The sequence below is a fragment of the Haematobia irritans genome, chromosome 4 (assembly GCF_050003625.1).
Source record: "Haematobia irritans isolate KBUSLIRL chromosome 4, ASM5000362v1, whole genome shotgun sequence".
Taxonomy (NCBI): Eukaryota; Metazoa; Arthropoda; class Insecta; order Diptera; family Muscidae; genus Haematobia; species Haematobia irritans.
Window position 1 is genome coordinate 92,233,835 of NC_134400.1, and position 8,510 is coordinate 92,242,344.

The following is an 8,510-nucleotide window of genomic DNA, read 5'->3' on the forward strand; positions in this document are numbered from 1 at the left end:
AAAACATGTTTCCTTTGTACTACTTGTACTCCATGCCAGTCAATGACTACGGTTGTAATGGTTACCGTGGCCCGCAGCGACTAAATGGATACAGTAGTACAAAGGGGAAAAAATGTGGTATTTATATAAATTCATTTAAATAAAAAGTAGGAATAATATGTACGAGCAACTGGCTCGTTACATTCCCCCCTACTTAGTGAAAAGAAAACGTAAGTTTTCTTTTCCGAGTCATACCCGTGGGAGAGTTTATAATCAAAATATATTTACAATTAATAATTGTCGGATAACATTCTACATTCTACATTTTTTTTTTTTTTTTTTTTTTTTATATTACTTTTTTTTTTTTTTTTTTTGTTTTTTCCTTCATTTTATCATTTTTTGTTTGTTTTTTTTTTAATTTTAAATTTTTTTTTTCTTCTTCTTTTTTTTTTTTTTTTTGTTAATATTTTTTCTTTTTTTTTTGTAATTATATTCTTTTTGTTTCATTTTTTTTTTCCAGATTACAATGTTATAATTGAAAATATAATTCACTATGCTAAAATATTAGTAGCAAGACAACGGCATGTCACCATAGTACTTCTACTCCGTTTAGACGTGTGTATACGCTCTCCAGTGCGTATAATCCATTTCGGTTTTCCGGTAGTTGAGTTCCACTTTTTAATTTCAAGCGTTGATGACACGGGTATTGGCTTTGTTGCCGGTTTTTGTCGTCTAGGTATTTTGAGATATCGTGCTGGCTGTAGCGACGGAATGACCCCCTAAGGGACCCCATTGTCACTTTTCGGTCTACCGTCTCTCGACCTAAACTTGCTCTTGCCCTGGCTTTCATCTGCGGTGTGGATTGAAGTGGGGGCGTTAGTCCCTTTGGCGGAGCAACCTTCTTCGGGTATGATTGCTTTCGCCCCGACTTCCTCGAAGGGCCTTTTAGGACCGAATGACGATTGCCATGCATTTCTCTTCTTATAGTAGAATGACGTTTCCTGGGTATGTGTGTTTGGGTTATTTTCCTGGATTTTGGATTTTTCCTGAGAGGACAGACCTTCTGCCCCTCCAAGGGGAAATCATGTGATACGAGTGCGCTTAGGCAATGTGCAGGCACGAAAGGGTCAGTAACAGGGCGGCATATGGGTTTATCATCTATGTAGAGAGTGGCATTTCGCTGGCAGAGGAAGTCCATTCCAAGTATGAGGTTCTCGGCCAGCGTAGGAATTACTGCCGCTTTCAGAGGGGTACTCTTCTCGTTATAAAATACGTCGATGTCATACAAATTCGTGCATGTGGTAAAGCGTCCGTCTGACATTTGGACGTTACGTTGCACTACTTCCGGCTGAATGCCCCGCTGGGTCAAGAAGCTCCTTACGGTATCCGAGATATAGCTCGAGGAGGCCCCGGTGTCGATAAGCGCCTCGAAAGGGTGGCCATATATCATTACCTCAATGAAGTATAGGGTTGTGGGTGGCTCATCCTTTCGTTCATCGTAGCGCTGAGTCCTGCAACTGCAGTCCTTAGTCAATGTTCCTTCCGTACCACAATAAGAGCAGAACAAAATACGGCGGTTTCTGCACTGAGTACGGAAGTGACCCGGGCGCTTGCAACGCCAACAGTGGTCATTTCTGGAGTATGGAGTTTCTACCACCATGTGTGACGTATGGGGCTGCGATTGACGTGGCTCGTCTCTCTTCAATAGCTCATAATCGTCGGTTAGCCCGATCAATTCATCCAACGTGTGGAAATCGTTCCTCCGAATATAGTGACGATATTCGGGTCTTAAACCATCATATATTCGGTCGAGGTGGTTCATCTCGCGAAGTCTTGGGTGTTGTCGTGCTGTTGTCAACATGCTCAGGATATAATCCTTTGCTCTCTCGCGCTGGTATTGCCGGCGGTTATAGAATGAATGTTCCAGCTGGGCGGTGTGTCTCTTTGATAAGAAAAATTTTTCCACCTCCGTTCGAAATTGGGACCAGTTCGTGATCTCAACCCTCTTTACCCTATACCACTTCAGGGCATTTCCTTGTAGTACGCTGAGGAGTGTGGGCAATAATCGGTCTTGGGAGAGATGATGGCATTCGGCGAGCTCCTCCATCCTCTCGAGGAACTCCATTAGGTCTCCCTCACCAGTATATTTCAAATCCCATCGTTGGACGATACCCATTACTTCGTGGTCGGCCGGTTCGTGTCTGGGAGTCGTTGCTGGGTGAGTTTTCATTCCGGCCATGTTTGGCACTATCAGGGATTCCACTACTTTGTTCTCTTCGGCCTTCAATTCGGCTTCTAGCTCCTTGAGAATATTTTCGGTCGAAGCCCTCAGCCGTTTGGCTCGGATGTATTTGGCTAACTCCTTCCTCAGGCCATCCACCGTATAGCCTTCGGTGGGGATGTTAGCAGTTTGACACTGCTCAATCAATTGCTCCTTCTTTAGTAGGTATATCCATCCCAGTGATTCGGTCGTCAATTGTGTGGAACCGCTGGGCTTGTTGTCGTAGTGTGGGGAACCCGATTCATCCTCGCTAGCGGTTGTTTTACGATTTTCCGCAGATCGATTCTGATCGGGTCCCTGCTCGGGCGCCATTTGTAACGTGGTTTTCTTCGTGGGCTGAGGTAGGCCAGTGGCCGTCCAGGGTTGTCTTTCAAGGATCCACAAACCTTAAATAATAACACACTACTTATATACTTTTATGAGGTTTTATTGATAATTCTTGTTTATGTACAATACAATCGTGGGTAAGGGCAATGATTGGCGACGACTGGCGGGGCTTTGACTATGAATGGTGGGCTGGGTTGGTCGGACGATGACGGAGACTCGTGGAGCGCGGGGTGGTGAGTGGGCGATATTGCTTGACGGCGAGTTGACTGGATACGATGATGAACAGGGCCGATGAACTGGCTGGTGTGACGATATTGGGCAGACGGTGTTCGTGTACGTTGATGATGGTGGGGTCGGGCCAATGATGTTCGTGTGCGGTAGTGACGATGATGTTGGGCCGACGTTGATCGTGGACGGTGATGACGGTGGTATCGGGCTGGTGTTGTTCGGCCACGAAGATGATGGTGGGGTCGTGCCGATGTTGATCGTGTGAGGTGACGACGGTGCGGTCGGGCCGACAGTGTTCGTGTACTGGGATGACGATGGTGTCGGGCCGATGACGGTGACTGATTCGGGTTCGGTGACGACGGTGGAGTCGGGTCGACGGTGTTGTGTACTGAGATGACGATGATGTCGGGTTGATGATGTTCGGGTACGATGACGATGGTGGAGTCGGGTCGACGATGGTCGTGTGGGTTGATGATGTTGATGTCAGGTTGCTGATGCTCGTGCGTGATGACGATGATGGAGTCGGGTCGACGATGGTGGAGTCGGGTCGACGATGGTCGTGTGGGTTGATGATGTTGATGTCAGGTTGCTGATGCTCGTGCGTGATGACGATGATGGAGTCGGGTCGACGATGGTCGGGGACGTTGATGTTAATGATGGTGTTCGTGCACGAAGGTGACAGTTGAGTCGGGCCGGCGGTGCTCGTATACGAGGGTGATGATGGTGACGGCCGATGGAGCTCGCACTGGTTTCTGTAACGAAAAGAGGGGCAGGGGAATACAACTGGTTGAAGCGGACGAACCGCGTAAGCGAACGAATCGCGTAAGCGGACGAACCGCGTAAGCAGCCGAACTGCGTAAGCGAACGAATCGCGTAAGCGGACGAACCGCGTAAGCGATCAAATCGCGTAAGCGAACGAATCGCGTAAGCGGACGAACCGCGTAAGCGGACGAACCGCGTAAGCGAACGAATCGCGTAAGCGGACGAACCGCGTAAGCGGACGAACCGCGTAAGCGAACTAATCGCGTAAGCGAACGAATCGCGTAAGCGGACGAACCGCATAAGCAGACGAACTGCGTAAGCGAACGAATCGCGTAAGCGGACGAACCGCGTTAAGGGAGGGGTTAGTACAGAGAGGGGGGAAAGGGAAAGGATAGGAGAAAAGTAGTCGGGAATTCTACTCTACTGTGCTCGGATGCGAACGAATCGCGTAAGCGGACGAACCGCGTTAAGATGAATCGGTGGTTGCTTTCGGAAGTTCGGCAGCGGTCGTTGCCACTCGCTTTACTGTTCGTCAAGCCTCGGTTGATTCATGCCACTGCCGACGAAAACCCACATTCTTAAGTAGGTTGAGTCATCAACCCAATGAGAATTATCAACATGTAACTTTAACGATGTTGATGATGGAAAACATGTTTCCTTTGTACTACTTGTACTCCATGCCAGTCAATGACTACGGTTGTAATGGTTACCGTGGCCCGCAGCGACTAAATGGATACAGTAGTACAAAGGGGAAAAAATGTGGTATTTATATAAATTCATTTAAATAAAAAGTAGGAATAATATGTACGAGCAACTGGCTCGTTACAGTATTTAGCTTTGTTATTCCGTTTGTAACACATCGAAATATTGCTCTAAGACCCCATAAAGTATATATATTCTGGGTCGTGGTGAAATTCTGAGTCGATCTGAGCATGTCCGTCCATCTGTTGAAATCACGCTCACTTCCGAACGAAACAAGCTATCGACTTGAAACTTGGCACAAGTAGTTGTTATTGATGTAGGTCGGACGGGCCATATCGGTTCACTTTTACGTATAGCCCCCATATGAATGGACCCCCAAATTTAGCTTGCGCATCCTCTAAGAGAATCGATCCGGCTGAAATTTGGTACATGGTGTTAGTATATGGTCTCTAACAACCATGAAAAAATTGGTTCACATCGGTCCATAATTACATATAGCCCCCATATAAACCGATCCCACGATTTGGCTTGCGGAGCCTCTAAGAGAAGCAAATTTTATTCGATCCGGCTGAAATTTGGTACATTGTGTTAGTATATGGTCTCTAATGACCATGCAAAAATTGGTCAACATCGGTCCATAATTATATATAGCCCCCATATAAAGCGATCACCAGATTTGTCCTCCGCAGCCCCTTGGAAGAGCAAAATTCATCCGATTCGGTTGAAATTTGGTACGTGATGTTAGTATATTGTATCCAACAACCATGCAGAAATTGGTTCATATCAGTCCATAATTATATATAGTTCCCATATAAACCGATCCCCAGATTTGACCTCCGGTGCCTTATGGAGAAGCAAAATTCATCCGATCTGATTGAAATTTGGTACGTGGTGGTAGTATATGATATTTAACAACCATGCAAAAAGTGGTCCATATCAGTCGATAATCATATATAGCCCCCATATAAACCAATCCCGAGATTTGGTTTTGGAGCCTCTTGGAAGAGCAAATTTCATCCGAGTCAGTTGAAATTTGGCACATTGTGCTAGTATATGGCCGTTAACAACCACGCCTAACTAGATCCATATCGGTCTTTAGTTTTATATAGCCCTCAGATAAATCGATCCCCAATCACACAAAAATTGGTCCATATCAAGTTCATAATTGTATGTAGCCCCCACATAAGCGACTCCCATATTTTAATTCTGACTCTCTGCGTATCGTGCAAAAAATTCATATCGATTCGTAATTATTTGTAGACTTACCTATACATAACTTTTTTGTCTAATATATACCACGTATGGACTAACTCTCAATTTAGAAAACGATGTTAAGAAGTTTTAAGATGCCACAACCCAAGTAATTCGATTGTGGATGACAGTTTTTCTTAGACGTTTCTACGCAATCCATGGTCGAGGGTACATAAGATTCGGCCTGGCCGAACTTACGACCGTATATAATTGTTTTAATTGGTTTTTATGCGGATTTGATTAAATAATTAATTGATCAATTAACATATTAATTGAATCCGTTTCTAAATTCAATTAAGTGTTTGATTGAAAAAACTTCGTTGATAATTTTTTGTGTGTGGAGGAGCAAAATTCATCCCATTCAGTTGAAATTTGGTACATTGCGCTAGTATATGGCCGCTAACAGCCATGCAAAAATGGGTCCATATCGGCCCATAATTATATATAGCCCCCATATAAACCGATCCTCAGATTTGACCTCCGGAACCTCTTGGAGGAGCAAAATTCATCCCATTCGGTTGAAATTTGGTATATTGCGCTAGTATATGGCCGCTAACAGCCACGCAAAAATTGGTCCATATCGCTCTATATTTATATATAGCCGATCGCCAATTACACAAAAATTGATCCATATCGCCAATAATAATCTACCAAAATTTTATTTCTATAGAAAATTTTGTCAAAATTTTATTTCTATTGAAAATTTTTTCAAACTTAATTATATATGTATGCAATCGACCTTTTGTGTTTATATACACCCCGTATGGACTAACTTACAATTTAGAAGACGCCGATAAGAAGTTTTAATATAAATTGCCATCGGCAATTTACGCATACGGCAACGCAACCCAGCAAAAAAATGTGGAAGTTCTTCCAACTTTAAAAGCACTTCCAGAAGATGTACTCCCAATGATGTTCTTTATTTTAACAACACAGAAAGTTCTTTTAATTCAATTTTTTTTAACATGCTTTTTTCATATTTTTAATGGGTAATTTTAACTTTTTTTTCCAAATGGGTTAAAAACAGAGCAAAAATTCATAATATGTAACATATTATTTAAATTTTGTAAAAAATAAAATGCTAAATCCAATCTGAAAAAATTTTGCATTTTTGAAAATATTTGAGGTCAAACGTTTCAGACAAGCGTCAGAATACATAAAAATCATAAACAATTTTAACATATTTTTTAACCAAATGTCACAGAATTTTTTAATTTCCATCCAAAACATTGAATTCGGATCATACCTAAAGGGTGATGCAAATTCAGTGCAACGGCTGTTGAAAAGGAGGACTTCCATGTTATATTAACTTTGTCATTCCGTTTGTAACACATCGAAATGATGCTCTAAGACCCCATAAAGTATATATTCTGGGTCGTGGTGAAATTCTGAGTCGATCTAAGCATGTCCGCCCGTCCGTCCGTCTGTTGAAATCACGCTAACTTCCGAACGAAACAAGCTATCGACTTGAAACTTGGCACAAGTAGTTGTTATTGATGTAGGTCGGATGGTATTGCAAATGGGCCATGTCGGACCACTTTTACGTATAGCCCCCATATAAACCGACGCTCAGATTTGGCTTGCGAAGCCTCTAGAAGGAGCAAAATTCATCCGATCCGGTTGAAATTTTGTATATGGTGTTAGTACGTGGTCTCTAATAACCATGCAAAAATTGGTCCATATCGGTCAATAATTATATATAGCCCCCCTCTAAGTGAAGGAAATTTAATCCGATCTGGCTGAAATTTGGTTCGTGGTGTTAGTACATGGTCTCTAATAACCATGTAAAAATTTATCCATATCGGTCCATAATTATATATAGCCTCCATATAAACCGATCCCCAGATTTGGCTTGCGGAGCCTCTAAGAGGAGCAAAATTCATCCGATCCCGTTGAAATTTGGTAAATGGTGTTAGTATATGGTATCTAACAACCATGCAAAAAGTGGTCCACATCGGTCCATAATTATATATAGCCCCATATAAACCGATCCCCAGATTTGGCTTCCGGAGCCTCTAAGAGAAGCGCATTTCATCCGATCCGGCTGACATTTGGTATATGGTGTTAGTACATGGTATCTAATAACCATGCAAAAATTGGTCTACATCGGTCCAAAATTATATATAGCCCCCATATAAACCGATCCCCAGAGATGGCTTCCGGAGCCTCTAAGAGAAGGAAATTTCATTCGATCCGGCTGAAATTTTGTACATGGTGTTAGTATATGATCTCTAACAACCATGCAGGAATTGGTCTATATCGGTCAATAATTATATGTAGGCCCCATATAAACCGATTCCCAGATTTGGAAGAGCAAAGTTCACCCGATCCGGATGAAATTTGGTAACATGGTGTTAGTATATGGTATCTAACAACCATGCAAAAATTGGTCCATACCGGACTTAATTATATGTAACCCCCATTGAACCCGATCCCCACATTAGACCTCCGGAGCTCATGGAGGAGCAAAATTCATCCGATCCGGTTGAAATTTGGTACGTGGTGAAATTTGGTACATTGCGCTAGTATATGGCCGCTAACAACCATGCCAACCACGGGGTGCCACCGTGGTGCAATGGTTAGCATGCCCGCCTTGCATACACAAGGTCGTGGGTTCGATTCCTGCTTCGACCGAACACCAAAAAAATTTTCAGCGGTGGATTATCCCACCACAGTAATGCTGGTGACATTTCTGAGGGTTTCAAAGCTTCTCTAAGTGGTTTCACTGCAATATGGAACGCTCGGACTCGGCTATTAGAAGGAGGACCTTTGTCATTGAGCTTAACATGGAATCGGACAGCTCTCAGTGATAAGAGAGAAGTTCACCAATGTGGTATCACAATGGACTGAATAGTCTAAGTGAGCCTGATACATTGGGACAAGAAATTCATAATGGGGACAAGAAATTCATAATGATATGGTGTTAAGTGAAAGTGCTCCTTCATACGCAACAGTAAATAATTGGGTTGCTGAATTTAAA